This window comes from Schistocerca serialis, chromosome 2 (assembly GCF_023864345.2).
Source record: "Schistocerca serialis cubense isolate TAMUIC-IGC-003099 chromosome 2, iqSchSeri2.2, whole genome shotgun sequence".
In the NCBI taxonomy this organism is placed as follows: Eukaryota; Metazoa; Arthropoda; class Insecta; order Orthoptera; family Acrididae; genus Schistocerca; species Schistocerca serialis.
The window spans coordinates 18,274,750-18,291,388 of record NC_064639.1 but is presented as its reverse complement, the minus strand read 5'-3'; positions in this window follow the sequence as shown (position 1 = coordinate 18,291,388).

Here is a 16,639-nt window from a genome sequence, read left to right as displayed (position 1 = left end):
CTTAAGTCGGCATTGTGCGTTTTGTATTTAATTCCGATGCAATTTCTGTGTTTCATTGTCAATAAGAAGGTTAGAGGGATACAGTAAACCAGAAGTGAAGCATCGTAATCTATACCTACTGTCACAGGAATGTTCAAAACATAGACAGTAAGAAGAGTCAGTTTTCTTGTACTTAAGTCGGCATTATCCCTTTTGTATTTAATTCCGATGCAATTTCTGTGTTTCATCGTCAATATGAAGGTCAGAGGCATACAGTAAACCTGAAGTGAAGCATCGGAATCTATAACTAGTGTCACAGGAATGGTTCAAAACATAGACAGTAAGAAGAGTCAGTTTTCTTGTACTTAAGTCGGCATTGTGCCTTTTGTATTTAATTCCGATGCAATTTCTGCGTTTCATCGTCAATATGAAGGTCAGAGGCATACAGTAAACCTGAAGTGAAGCATCGGAATCTATAACTAGTGTCACAGGAATGGTTCAAAACATAGACAGTAAGAAGAGTCAGTTTTCTTGTACTTAAGTCGGCATTGTGCCTTTTGTATTTAATTCCGATGCAATTTCAGTGTTTCATCGTCAATAAGAAGGTCAGAGGGATACAGTGAAGCTGAAGTGAAGCAAAGGAATCTATAACTAGTGTAACAGAAATGGTTCAAATCATAGACAGTAAAAAGAGTCAGGTTTCTTGTACTTAAGTCGGCATTGTGCCTTTTGTATTTAATTCCGATGCAATTTCTGTGTTTCATTGTCAATAAGAAGGTCAGAGGGATACAGTAAACCTGAAGTGAAGCATCGGAATCTATACCTAGTGTCACAGGAATGTTCGAAACATAGACAGTAAGAAGAGTCAGTTTTCTTGTACTTAAGTCGGCATTGTGCCTTTGGTATTTCATTCCGATGCAATATCTGTGTTTCATCGTCAATAAGAAGGTCAGAGGGATACAGTAAACCTGAAGTGAAGCATCGGAATCTATAAATAGTGTCACAGGAATGGTTCAAAACATAGACACTTAGAAGGGTCAGTTTTCTTGTACTTAAATCGGCATTATACCTTTTGTATTTAATTCCGATGCAATTTCTGTGTTTCATCGTCAATAAGAAGGTCAGAGGGATACAGTAAACCTGAAGTTAAGCATCGGAATCTATAACTAGTGTCACAGGAATTGTTCAAAACATTGACAGTAAGAAGAGTCAGGTTTCTTGTACTTAAGTCGGCATTGTGCCTTTTGTATTGAATTCCGATGCAATTTCTGTGTTTCATTGTCAAAAAGAAGATTAGAGGGATACAGTAAACGAGAAGTGGAGCATCGGAATCTATACCTACTGTCACAGGAATGTTCAAAACATAGACAGTAAGAAGAGTCAGTTTTCTTGTACTTAAGTCGGCATTATCCCTTTTGTATTTAATTCCGATGCAATATCTGTGTTTCATCGTCAATAAGAAGGTCAGAGGGATACAGTAAACCTGAAGTGAAGCATCGGAATCTATAACTAGTGTCACAGGAATGGTAAAAACATAGACAGTAGGAAGAGTCAGTTTTCTTGTACTTAAGTCAGCACTGTGCCTTTTATATTTAATTCCGATGCAATTTCTGTGTTTCATCGTCAATAAGAATGTCAAAGGGATACAGTAAACCTAAAGGGAAGCATCGGAATCCATAACTAGTGTCACATGAATGGTTGAAAACATTGACAGTAAGAAGAGTTAGTTTTCTTGTATTTTAATCAGAATTGTGCCTTCTGTATTTAATTCCGATGCAATATCTGTGTTTCATCGTCAATAAGGAGGTCCGAGGGATACAGTAAACCTGAAGTAAAGCATCGGAATCGACAACGAGTGTCACATGAATGGTTCAAAACATAGACAGTAAGAAGAGTCAGTTTTCTTGTACTTAAGTCGGCATTGTGCCTTTTGTATTTAATTCCGATGCAATTTCTGTGTTTCATCGTCAATAAGAAGGTCAGAGGGATACTGTAAACCTGATGTGAAGCATCGGAATCTATAACTAGTGTCACAGGAATGGTTCAAAACATAGACAGTAAGAAGAGTCAGTTGCCTTGTACTTAAGACGGCATTGTGCCTTTTGTATTTAATTCCGATGCAATTTCTGTGTTTCATCGTCAATATGAAGGTTAGAGGCATACAGAAAACCTGAAGTGAAGCATCAGAATCTATAACTAGTGTCACACGAATGGTTCAAAACATAGACAGTAAGAAGATTCAGTTTTCTTGTACTTAAGTCGGCATTGTGCCTTTTGTATTTAATTCCGATGCAATTTCAGTGTTATATCGTCAATAAGAAGGTCAGAGGGATACAGTGAAGCTGCAGTGAAGCATTGGAATCTATAACTAGTGTCACAGGAATGGTTCAAAACATAGACAGTAAGAAGAGTCAGTTTTCTTGTACTTAAGTCGGCATTGTACCTTTTGTATTTAATTCCGATGCAATATCTGTGTTTCATCGACAATAAGAAGGTCAGAGGGATACAGTAAACCTGAAGTGATGCATCGGAAACTAAAACTAGTGTCACAGGAATGGTTCAAACATAGACAGTAGGAAGAGTCAGTTTTCTTGTACTTGAGTCGGCATTGTGCCTTTTGTATTTAATTCCGATGCAATTTCAGTGTTTCATCGTCAATACGAAGGTCAGAGGGATACAGTAAACCTGAAGTGAAGCATCGGAATCTATAACTAGTGTCACAGGAATTGTTCAAAACATAGACAGTAAGAAGAGTCAGGTTCCTTGTACTTAAGTCGGCATGGTGCCTTTTGTATTTAATTGCGATGCAATTTCTGTTTTTTATTGTCAATACCAATGTCAGAGGGATACAGTAAACCTGAAGTGAATCATCGGAATCTATACCTAGTGTCACAGGAATGTTCAAAACATAGACAGTAAGAAGAGTCAGTTTTCTTTTACTTAAGTCGGCATTGTCCCTTTTGTATTTAATTCCGATGCAATATCTGTGTTTCATCGTCAATAAGAAGGTCAGAGGGATACAGTAAACCAGAAGTGAAGCATCGGAATCTATAACTAGTGTCACAGGAATGGTTCAAAGCATAGACAGTAGGAAGATTCAGTTTTCTTGTACTTAAGTCGGCATTGTGCCTTTTATATTTAATTCCGATGCAATTTCTGTGTTTCATCGTCAATAAGAAGGTCCGAGGGATACAGTAAACCTGAAGTAAAGCATCGGAATCTATAACGAGTGTCACATGAATGTTTCAAAACATAGACAGTAAGAAGAGTCAGTTTTCTTGTACTTAAGTCGGCATTGTGCCTTTTGTATTTAATTCCGATGCAATTTCTGTGTTTCATCGTCAATAAGAAGGTCAGAGGGATACTGTAAACCTGATGTGAAGCATCGGAATCTATAACTAGTGTCACAGGAATGGTCCAAAACATAGACAGTAAGAAGAGTCAGTTGCCTTGTACTTAAGTGGGCATTGTGCCTTTTGTATTTAATTCCGATGCAACTTCTGTGTTTCATCGTCAATAAGAAGGTCAGAAGGATACGGTGAACCTGAAGTGAAGCATTGGAATCTATAACTAGTGTCACAGGAATGGTTCAAAACATAGACAGTAAGAAGAGTCAGTTTTCTTGTACTTAAGTCGGCATTGTGCCTTTTCAATTTAATTCCGATGCAATTTCTGTGTTTCATCGTCAATAAGAAGGTCAGAGGGATACAGTAAACCTGAAGTAAAGCATCGGAATCTATAACTAGTGTCACAGGAATTGTTCAAAACATAGACAGTAAGAAGAGTCAGGTTCCTTGTACTTAAGTCGGCATTGTGCCTTTTGTATTTAATTCCGATGCAATTTCTGTGTGTCATTGTCAATAAGAAGGTTACAGGGATACAGTAAACCAGAAGTGAAGCATCGGAATCTATACCTAGTGTCACACGAATGTTCAAAACATAGACAGTAAAAAGAGTCAGTTTTCTTGTACTTAAGTCGGCATTGTGCCTTTTGTATTTAATTCCGATGCAATTTCAGTGTTTCACCGTCAATAAGAAGGTCAGAGGGATACAGTGAACCTGAAGTGAAGCATCGGAATCTATAACTAGTGTAACAGGAATGGTTCAAAACATAGACAGTAAAAAGAGTCAGGTTTCTTGTACTTAAGTCGGCATGGTGCCTTTTGTATTTAATTGCGATGCAATTTCTGTGTTTTATTGTCAATACGAATGTCAGAGGGATACAGTAAACCTGAAGTGAAGCATCGGAATCTATACCTAGTGTCACAGGAATGTTCAAAACATAGACAGTAAGAAGAGTCAGTTTTCTTTTACTTAAGTCGGCATTGTCCCTTTTGTATTTAATTCCGATTCAATATCTGTGTTTCATCGTCAATAAGAAGGTCAGAGGGATACAGTAAACCTGAAGTGAAGCATCGGAATCTATAACTAGTGTCACAGGAATGGTTCAAAGCATAGACAGTAGGAAGATTCAGTTTTCTTGTACTTAAGTCGGCATTGTGCCTTTTATATTTAATTCCGATGCAATTTCTGTGTTTCATCGTCAATAAGAAGGTCCGAGGGATACAGTAAACCTGAAGTAAAGCATCGGAATCTATAACGAGTGTCACATGAATGTTCCAAAACATAGACAGTAAGAAGAGTCAGTTTTCTTGTACTTAAGTCGGCATTGTGCCTTTTGTATTTAATTCCGATGCAATTTCTGTGTTTCATCGTCAATAAGAAGGTCAGAGGGATACTATAAACCTGATGTGAAGCATCGGAATCTATAACTAGTGTCACAGGAATGGTCCAAAACATAGACAGTAAGAAGAGTCAGTTGCCTTGTGCTTAAGTCGGCATTGTGCCTTTTGTATTTAATTCCGATGCAATTTCTGTGTTTCATCGTCAATAAGAAGGTCAGAAGGATACAGTGAACCTGAAGTGAAGCATTGGAATCTATAACTAGTGTCACAGGAATGGTTCAAAACATAGAGAGTAAGAAGAGTCAGTTTTCTTGTACTTAAGTCGGCATTGTGCCTTTTCAATTTAATTCCGATGCTATTTCTGTGTTTCATCGTCAATAAGAAGGTCAGAGGCATACAGAAAACCTGAAGTGAAGCATCAGAATCTATAACTAGTGTCACACGAATGGTTCAAAACATAGACAGTAAGAAGATTCAGTTTTCTTGTACTTAAGTCGGCATTGTGCCTTTTGTATTTAATTCCGATGCAATTTCAGTGTTATATCGTCAATAAGAAGGTCAGAGGGATACAGTGAAGCTGCAGTGAAGCATTGGAATCTATAACTAGTGTCACAGGAATGGTTCAAAACATAGACAGTAAGAAGAGTCAGTTTTCTTGTACTTAAGTCGGCATTGTACCTTTTGTATTTAATTCCGATGCAATATCTGTGTTTCATCGACAATAAGAAGGTCAGAGGGATACAGTAAACCTGAAGTGATGCATCGGAAACTAAAACTAGTGTCACAGGAATGGTTCAAACATAGACAGTAGGAAGAGTCAGTTTTCTTGTACTTGAGTCGGCATTGTGCCTTTTGTATTTAATTCCGATGCAATTTCAGTGTTTCATCGTCAATACGAAGGTCAGAGGGATACAGTAAACCTGAAGTGAAGCATCGGAATCTATAACTAGTGTCACAGGAATTGTTCAAAACATAGACAGTAAGAAGAGTCAGGTTCCTTGTACTTAAGTCGGCATGGTGCCTTTTGTATTTAATTGCGATGCAATTTCTGTTTTTTATTGTCAATACCAATGTCAGAGGGATACAGTAAACCTGAAGTGAATCATCGGAATCTATACCTAGTGTCACAGGAATGTTCAAAACATAGACAGTAAGAAGAGTCAGTTTTCTTTTACTTAAGTCGGCATTGTCCCTTTTGTATTTAATTCCGATGCAATATCTGTGTTTCATCGTCAATAAGAAGGTCAGAGGGATACAGTAAACCAGAAGTGAAGCATCGGAATCTATAACTAGTGTCACAGGAATGGTTCAAAGCATAGACAGTAGGAAGATTCAGTTTTCTTGTACTTAAGTCGGCATTGTGCCTTTTATATTTAATTCCGATGCAATTTCTGTGTTTCATCGTCAATAAGAAGGTCCGAGGGATACAGTAAACCTGAAGTAAAGCATCGGAATCTATAACGAGTGTCACATGAATGTTTCAAAACATAGACAGTAAGAAGAGTCAGTTTTCTTGTACTTAAGTCGGCATTGTGCCTTTTGTATTTAATTCCGATGCAATTTCTGTGTTTCATCGTCAATAAGAAGGTCAGAGGGATACTGTAAACCTGATGTGAAGCATCGGAATCTATAACTAGTGTCACAGGAATGGTCCAAAACATAGACAGTAAGAAGAGTCAGTTGCCTTGTACTTAAGTGGGCATTGTGCCTTTTGTATTTAATTCCGATGCAACTTCTGTGTTTCATCGTCAATAAGAAGGTCAGAAGGATACGGTGAACCTGAAGTGAAGCATTGGAATCTATAACTAGTGTCACAGGAATGGTTCAAAACATAGACAGTAAGAAGAGTCAGTTTTCTTGTACTTAAGTCGGCATTGTGCCTTTTCAATTTAATTCCGATGCAATTTCTGTGTTTCATCGTCAATAAGAAGGTCAGAGGGATACAGTAAACCTGAAGTAAAGCATCGGAATCTATAACTAGTGTCACAGGAATTGTTCAAAACATAGACAGTAAGAAGAGTCAGGTTCCTTGTACTTAAGTCGGCATTGTGCCTTTTGTATTTAATTCCGATGCAATTTCTGTGTGTCATTGTCAATAAGAAGGTTACAGGGATACAGTAAACCAGAAGTGAAGCATCGGAATCTATACCTAGTGTCACACGAATGTTCAAAACATAGACAGTAAAAAGAGTCAGTTTTCTTGTACTTAAGTCGGCATTGTGCCTTTTGTATTTAATTCCGATGCAATTTCAGTGTTTCACCGTCAATAAGAAGGTCAGAGGGATACAGTGAACCTGAAGTGAAGCATCGGAATCTATAACTAGTGTAACAGGAATGGTTCAAAACATAGACAGTAAAAAGAGTCAGGTTTCTTGTACTTAAGTCGGCATGGTGCCTTTTGTATTTAATTGCGATGCAATTTCTGTGTTTTATTGTCAATACGAATGTCAGAGGGATACAGTAAACCTGAAGTGAAGCATCGGAATCTATACCTAGTGTCACAGGAATGTTCAAGACATAGACAGTAAGAAGAGTCAGTTTTCTTTTACTTAAGTCGGCATTGTCCCTTTTGTATTTAATTCCGATTCAATATCTGTGTTTCATCGTCAATAAGAAGGTCAGAGGGATACAGTAAACCTGAAGTGAAGCATCGGAATCTATAACTAGTGTCACAGGAATGGTTCAAAGCATAGACAGTAGGAAGATTCAGTTTTCTTGTACTTAAGTCGGCATTGTGCCTTTTATATTTAATTCCGATGCAATTTCTGTGTTTCATCGTCAATAAGAAGGTCCGAGGGATACAGTAAACCTGAAGTAAAGCATCGGAATCTATAACGAGTGTCACATGAATGTTCCAAAACATAGACAGTAAGAAGAGTCAGTTTTCTTGTACTTAAGTCGGCATTGTGCCTTTTGTATTTAATTCCGATGCAATTTCTGTGTTTCATCGTCAATAAGAAGGTCAGAGGGATACTATAAACCTGATGTGAAGCATCGGAATCTATAACTAGTGTCACAGGAATGGTCCAAAACATAGACAGTAAGAAGAGTCAGTTGCCTTGTGCTTAAGTCGGCATTGTGCCTTTTGTATTTAATTCCGATGCAATTTCTGTGTTTCATCGTCAATAAGAAGGTCAGAAGGATACAGTGAACCTGAAGTGAAGCATTGGAATCTATAACTAGTGTCACAGGAATGGTTCAAAACATAGAGAGTAAGAAGAGTCAGTTTTCTTGTACTTAAGTCGGCATTGTGCCTTTTCAATTTAATTCCGATGCTATTTCTGTGTTTCATCGTCAATAAGAAGGTCAGAGGGATACAGTAAACCTGAAGTGAAGCATCGGAATCTACAACTAGTGTCACAGGAATTGTTCAAAACATAGACAGTAAGAAGAGTCACGTTTCTTGTACTTAAGTCGGCATTGTGCCTTTTGTATTTAATTCCGATGCAATTTCTGTGTTTCATGGTCAGTAAGAAGGTTACAGGGATACAGTAAACCAGAAGTGAAACATCGGAATGTATACCTAGTGTCACACGAATGTTCAAAACGTAGACAGTAAGAAGAGTCCGTTTTCTTGTACTTAAGTCAGCATTGTGCCTTTTGTATTTAATTCCGATGCAATATCTGTGTTTCATCGTCAATAAGAATGTCAGAGGGATACAGTAAACCTGAAGTGATGCATCGGAATCTATAACTAGTATCACAGGAATGGTTCAATAATAGACAGTAGGAAGAGTCAATTATCTTGTACATAAGTCGGCATTTTGCCTTTTGTATTTAATTCCGATGCCATTTTTTGTGTTTCATCCTCAATAAGAAAGTCTGATGGATACAGTAAACCTTAAGTGGAGCATCGGATGCTATAACTAGTGTCACATGAATGGTTCAAAACATAGACAGTAAGAAGAGTCAGTTTTCTTGTACTTAAGTCGGCATTGTACCTTTTGTATTTAATTCCGATGCAATATCTGTGTTTCATCGACAATAAGAAGGTCAGAGGGATACAGTAAACCTGAAGTGATGCATCGGAAACTAAAACTAGTGTCACAGGAATGGTTCAAACATAGACAGTAGGAAGAGTCAGTTTTCTTGTACTTAAGTCGGCATTGTGCCTTTTGTATTTAATTCCGATGCAATTTCAGTGTTTCATCGTCAATACGAAGGTCAGAGGGATACAGTAAACCTGAAGTGAAGCATCGGAATCTATAACTAGTGTCACAGGAATGGTTCAAAGCATAGACAGTAGGAAGATTCAGTTTTCTTGTACTTAAGTCGGCATTGTGCCTTTTATATTTAATTCCGATGCAATTTCTGTGTTTCATCGTCAATAAGAAGGTCCGAGGGATACAGTAAACCTGAAGTAAAGCATCGGAATCTATAACGAGTGTCACATGAATGTTTCAAAACATAGACAGTAAGAAGAGTCAGTTTTCTTGTACTTAAGTCGGCATTGTGCCTTTTGTATTTAATTCCGATGCAATTTCTGTGTTTCATCGTCAATAAGAAGGTCAGAGGGATACTGTAAACCTGATGTGAAGCATCGGAATCTATAACTAGTGTCACAGGAATGGTCCAAAACATAGACAGTAAGAAGAGTCAGTTGCCTTGTACTTAAGTCGGCATTGTGCCTTTTGTATTTAATTCCGATGCAACTTCTGTGTTTCATCGTCAATAAGAAGGTCAGAAGGATACGGTGAACCTGAAGTGAAGCATTGGAATCTATAACTAGTGTCACAGGAATGGTTCAAAACATAGACAGTAAGAAGAGTCAGTTTTCTTGTACTTAAGTCGGCATTGTGCCTTTTCAATTTAATTCCGATGCAATTTCTGTGTTTCATCGTCAATAAGAAGGTCAGAGGGTTACAGTAAACCTGAAGTGAATCATCGGAATCTATACCTAGTGTCACAGGAATGTTCAAAACATAGACAGTAAGAAGAGTCAGTTTTCTTTTACTTAAGTCGGCATTGTCCCTTTTGTATTTAATTCCGATGCAATATCTGTGTTTCATCGTCAATAAGAAGGTCAGAGGGATACAGTAAACCAGAAGTGAAGCATCGGAATCTATAACTAGTGTCACAGGAATGGTTCAAAGCATAGACAGTAGGAAGATTCAGTTTTCTTGTACTTAAGTCGGCATTGTGCCTTTTATATTTAATTCCGATGCAATTTCTGTGTTTCATCGTCAATAAGAAGGTCCGAGGGATACAGTAAACCTGAAGTAAAGCATCGGAATCTATAACGAGTGTCACATGAATGTTTCAAAACATAGACAGTAAGAAGAGTCAGTTTTCTTGTACTTAAGTCGGCATTGTGCCTTTTGTATTTAATTCCGATGCAATTTCTGTGTTTCATCGTCAATAAGAAGGTCAGAGGGATACTGTAAACCTGATGTGAAGCATCGGAATCTATAACTAGTGTCACAGGAATGGTCCAAAACATAGACAGTAAGAAGAGTCAGTTGCCTTGTACTTAAGTCGGCATTGTGCCTTTTGTATTTAATTCCGATGCAACTTCTGTGTTTCATCGTCAATAAGAAGGTCAGAAGGATACGGTGAACCTGAAGTGAAGCATTGGAATCTATAACTAGTGTCACAGGAATGGTTCAAAACATAGACAGTAAGAAGAGTCAGTTTTCTTGTACTTAAGTCGGCATTGTGCCTTTTCAATTTAATTCCGATGCAATTTCTGTGTTTCATCGTCAATAAGAAGGTCAGAGGGATACAGTAAACCTGAAGTAAAGCATCGGAATCTATAACTAGTGTCACAGGAATTGTTCAAAACATAGACAGTAAGAAGAGTCAGGTTCCTTGTACTTAAGTCGGCATTGTGCCTTTTGTATTTAATTCCGATGCAATTTCTGTGTTTCATTGTCAATAAGAAGGTTACAGGGATACAGTAAACCAGAAGTGAAGCATCGGAATCTATACCTAGTGTCACACGAATGTTCAAAACATAGACAGTAAAAAGAGTCAGTTTTCTTGTACTTAAGTCGGCATTGTGCCTTTTGTATTTAATTCCGATGCAATTTCAGTGTTTCACCGTCAATAAGAAGGTCAGAGGGATACAGTGAACCTGAAGTGAAGCATCGGCATCTATAACTAGTGTCACAGGAATGGTCCAAAACATAGACAGTAAGAAGAGTCAGTTGCCTTGTGCTTAAGTCGGCATTGTGCCTTTTGTATTTAATTCCGATGCAATTTCTGTGTTTCATCGTCAATAAGAAGGTCAGAAGGATACAGTGAACCTGAAGTGAAGCATTGGAATCTATAACTAGTGTCACAGGAATGGTTCAAAACATAGAGAGTAAGAAGAGTCAGTTTTCTTGTACTTAAGTCGGCATTGTGCCTTTTCAATTTAATTCCGATGCTATTTCTGTGTTTCATCGTCAATAAGAAGGTCAGAGGGATACAGTAAACCTGAAGTGAAGCATCGGAATCTACAACTAGTGTCACAGGAATTGTTCAAAACATAGACAGTAAGAAGAGTCACGTTTCTTGTACTTAAGTCGGCATTGTGCCTTTTGTATTTAATTCCGATGCAATTTCTGTGTTTCATTGTCAGTAAGAAGGTTACAGGGATACAGTAAACCAGAAGTGAAACATCGGAATGTATACCTAGTGTCACACGAATGTTCAAAACGTAGACAGTAAGAAGAGTCCGTTTTCTTGTACTTAAGTCAGCATTGTGCCTTTTGTATTTAATTCCGATGCAATATCTGTGTTTCATCGTCAATAAGAATGTCAGAGGGATACAGTAAACCTGAAGTGATGCATCGGAATCTATAACTAGTGTCACAGGAATGGTTCAATAATAGACAGTAGGAAGAGTCAATTTTCTTGTACATAAGTCGGCATTTTGCCTTTTGTATTTAATTCCGATGCCATTTTTTGTGTTTCATCCTCAATAAGAAAGTCTGATGGATACAGTAAACCTTAAGTGGAGCATCGGATGCTATAACTAGTGTCACATGAATGGTTCAAAACATAGACAGTAAGAAGAGTCAGTTTTCTTGTACTTAAGCTGGCATTGTGCCTTTTGTATTTAATTCCGATGCAATTTCTGTGTTTCATCGTCAATAAGAAGGTCAGAGGGATACAGTAAACCTGAAGTGAAGCATTGGAATCTGTAACTAGTGTCACAGGAATTGTTCAGAACATAGACAGTAAGAAGAGTCAGTTTTCTTGTACTTATGTCGGCATTGTGCCTTTTGAATTTAATTCCGATGCAATTTCTGTGTTTCATCGTCAATAAGAATGTCAGAGGGATACAATAAACCTGAAGTGAAGCATCGGAATCTATAACTAGTGTCACAGGAATGGTTCAAAACATAGACAGTAAGAAGGGTCTGTTTTCTTGTACTTAAGTCGGCATTGTGCCTTTTGCATTTACATCCGAAGCAATATCGGTGTTTCATCTTCAATAAGAAGGTCAGAGGGATACAGTAAACCTGAAGTGAAGCATCGGAATCTATAACTAGTGTCACAGGAATGGTTCAAAACATAGACAGTAAGAAGAGTCAGTTTTCTTATACTTAAGTCGGCATTGTGCCTTTTGTATTTAATTCCGAAGCAATTTCTGTGTTTCATCGTCAATAAGAAGGTCAGAGGGATACAGTAAACCTGGAGTAAAGCATCGGAATCTATAACTAGTGTCTCATGAATGGTTCAAAGCATAGACAGTAAGAAGAGTCAGTTTTCTTGTACTTAAGTCGGCATTGTGATTTTTGTAATTAATTCCAATGCAATTTCTGAGTTTCATCGTCAATAAGGAGGTCAGAGGGATACAGTAAACCTAAAGTGAAGCATCGGAATCTATAACTAGTGTCACAGGAATGGTTCAAAACATAGACAGTAAGAAGAGTCAGTTTTTTTGTACTTAAGTCGGCGTTGTGCCTTTTGTATTTAATACCGATGCAATTTCTGTGTTTCATCGTCAATAAGAAGGTCAGAGGGATACAGTGAACCTGAAGTGAAGCATCGGAATCTATAACTAATGTAACAGGAATGGATCTAAACATAGACAGTAAGAAGAGTCAGGTTTCTTGAAGTTAAGTCGGCATTGTGCCTTTTGTATTTAATTCCGATGCAATTTCTGTATTCATCGTCAATAAGAAGGTCAGAGGGATACAGTGAACCTGAAGTGAAGCATCGGAATCTATAACTACTGTCACAGGAATTGTTCAAAATATAGACAGTAAGAAGAGTCAGTTTTCATCCACTTAAGTCGGCATTGTGCCTTTTGTATTTCATGCCGATGCAATATCTGTGTTTCATCGTCAATAAGAAGGTCAGAGGGATACAGTAAACCTGAAGTGAACCATCCGAATCTATAACTAGTGTCACACGAATGGTTCAAATCATAGACTGTAAGAAGAGTCAGTTTTCTTGTACTTAAGTCGGCATTGTGCCTTTTCTATTTAATTCCGTTGCAATTTCTGTGTTTCATCGTCAATAAGAAGGTCAGAGGGATACTGTAAACCTGATGTGAAGCATCGGAATCTATAACTAGTGTCACATGAATGGTTCAAAACATAGACAGTAAGAAGAGTCAGTTGCCTTGTACTGAAGTCGGCATTGTGCCTTTTGTATTTAATTCCGATGCAATTTCTGTGTTTCATCGTCAATATGAAGGTCAGAGGCATACTGTAAACCTGAAGTGAAGCATCGGAATCTATAACTAGTGTCACAGGAATGGTTCAAAACATAGACAGTAAGAAGAGTCAGTTTTCTTGTACTTAAGTCGGCATTGTGCCTTTTGTATTTAATTCCGATGCAATTTCAGTGTTTCATCGTCAATAAGAGGGTCGGAGGGATACAGTGAAGCTGAAGTGAAGCATTGGAATCTATAACTAGTGTCACAGGAATGGTTCAAAACATAGACAGTAAGAAGAGTCAGTTTTCTTGTACTTAAATCAGCATTGTGACTTTTGCATTTACATCCGAAGCAATATCGGTGTTTCATCTTCAATAAGAAGGTCAGAGGGATACAGCAAACCTGAAGTGAAGCATCGGAATCTATAACTAGTGTCACAGGAATGGTTCAAAACATAGACAGTAAGAAGAGTCAGTTTTCTTATACTTAAGTCGGCATTGTGCATTTTGTATTTAATTCCGAAGCAATTTCTGTGTTTCATCGTCAATAAGAAGGTCAGAGGGATACAGTAAACCTGGAGTAAAGCATCGGAATCTATAACTAGTGTCACATGAATGGTTCAAAGCATAGACAGTAAGAAGAGTCAGTTTTCTTGTACTTAAGTCGGCATTGTGCTTTTTGTAATTAATTCCGATGCAATTTCTGTGTTTCATCGTCTATAAGGAGGTCAGAGGGATACAGTAAACCTGAACTGAAGCATCGGAATCTATAACTAGTGTCACAGGAATGGTTCAAATCATAGACAGTGAGAAGAGTCAGTTTTTTTGTACTTAAGTCGGCGTTGTGCTTTTTGTATTTAATACCGATGCAATTTCTGTGTTTCATCGTCAATAAGAAGGTCAGAGGGATACAGTGAACCTGAAGTGAAGCAACGGAATCTATAACTAATGTAACAGGAATTGTTCTAAACATAGACAGTAAGAAAAGTCAGATTTCTTGAAGTTAGGTCGGCATTGTGCATTTTGTATTTAATTCCGATGCAATTTCTGTGTTTCATCGTCAATAAGAAGGTCAGGGGGATACAGTAAACCTGAAGTGAAGCATCGGAATCTATAACTACAGTCACAGGAATTGTTCAAAATATAGACAGTAAGAAGAGTCAGTTTTCATCCACTTAAGTCGGCATTGTGCCTTTTGTATTTCATTCCGATGCAATATCTGTGTTTCATCGTCAATAAGAAGGTCAGAGGGATACAGTAAACCTGAAGTGAAGCATCCGAATCTATAACTAGTGTCACACGAATGGTTCAAATCATAGACTGTAAGAAGAGTCAGTTTTCTTGTACTTAAGTCGGCATTGTGCCTTTTCTATTTAATTCCGATGCAATTTCTGTGTTTCATCGTCAATAAGAAGGTCAGAGGGATACTGTAAACCTGATGTGAAGCATCGGAATCTATAACTAGTGTCACAGGAATGGTTCAAAACATAGACAGTAAGAAGAGTCAGTTGCCTTGTACTTAAGTCGGCATTGTGCCTTTTGTATTTAATTCCGATGCAATTTCTGAGTTTCATCGTCAATATGAAGGTCAGAGGCATACAGTAAACCTGAAGTGAAGCATCGGAATCTATAACTAGTGTCACAGGAATGGTTCAAAACATAGACAGTAAGAAGAGTCAGTTTTCTTGTACTTAAGTCGGCATTGTGCCTTTTGTATTTAATTCCGATGCAATTTCAGTGTTTCATCGTCAATAAGAAGGTCGGAGGGATACAGTGAAGCTGAAGTGAAGCATTGGAATCTATAACTTGTGTCACAGGAATGGTTCAAAACATAGACAGTAAGAAGAGTCAGTTTTCTTGTACTTAAGTCGGCATTGTGCGTTTTGTATTTAATTCCGATGCAGTATCTGTGTTTCATCGTCAATAAGAAGGTCAGAGGGATACAGTAAACCTGAAGTGATGCATCGGAATCTAAAACTAGTGTCACAGGAATGGTTCAAACATAGACAGTAGGAAGAGTCAGTTTTCTTGCACTTAAGTCGGCATTGTGCCTTTTGTATTTAATTCCGATGCAATTTCTGTGTTTCATCGTCAATAAGAAGGTCGGAGAGATACAGTGAAGCTGAAGTGAAGCATCGGAATCTATAACTAGTGTCACAGGAATGGTTCAAAACATAGACAGTAAGAAGAGTCAGTTTTCTTGTACTTAAGTCGGCATTGTGCCTTTTGTAATTAATTCCGATGCAATTTCAGTGTTTCATCGTCAATAAGAGGGTCGGAGGGATACAGTGAAGCTGAAGTGAAGCATTGGAATCTATAACTAGTGTCACAGGAATGGTTCAAAACATAGACAGTAAGAAGAGTCAGTTTTCTTGTACTTAAGTCAGCATTGTGACTTTTGCATTTACATCCGAAGCAATATTGGTGTTTCATCTTCAATAAGAAGGTCAGAGGGATACAGCAAACCTGAAGTGAAGCATCGGAATCTATAACTAGTGTCACAGGAATGGTTCAAAGCATAGACAGTAAGAAGAGTCAGTTTTCTTATACTTAAGTCGGCATTGTGCCTTTTGTATTTAATTCCGAAGCAATTTCTGTGTTTCATCGTCAATAAGAAGGTCAGAGGGATACAGTAAACCTGGAGTAAAGCATCGGAATCTATAACTAGTGTCACATGAATGGTTCAAAGCATAGACAGTAAGAAGAGTCAGTTTTCTTGTACTTAAGTCGGCATTGTGCATTTTGTAATTAATTCCGATGCAATTTCTGTGTTTCATCGTCTATAAGGAGGTCAGAGGGATACAGTAAACCTGAAGTGAAGCATCGGAATCTATAACTAGTGTCACAGGAATGGTTCAAATCATAGACAGTGAGAAGAGTCAGTTTTTTTGTACTTAAGTCGGCGTTGTGTTTTTTGTATTTAATACCGATGCAATTTCTGTGTTTCATCGTCAATAAGAAGGTCAGAGGGATATAGTGAACCTGAAGTGAAGCAACGGAATCTATAACTAATGTAACAGGAATTGTTCTAAACATAGACAGTAAGAAAAGTCAGATTTCTTGAAGTTAGGTCGGCATTGTGCATTTTGTATTTAATTCCGATGCAATTTCTGTGTTTCATCGTCAATAAGAAGGTCAGGGGGATACAGTAAACCTGAAGTGAAGCATCGGAATCTATAACTACAGTCACAGGAATTGTTCAAAATATAGACAGTAAGAAGAGTCAGTTTTCATCCACTTAAGTCGGCATTGTGCCTTTTGTATTTCATTCCGATGCAATATCTGTGTTTCATCGTCAATAAGAAGATCAGAGGGATACAGTAAACCTGAAGTGAAGCATCCGAATCTATAACTAGTGTCACACGAATGGTTCAAATCATAAA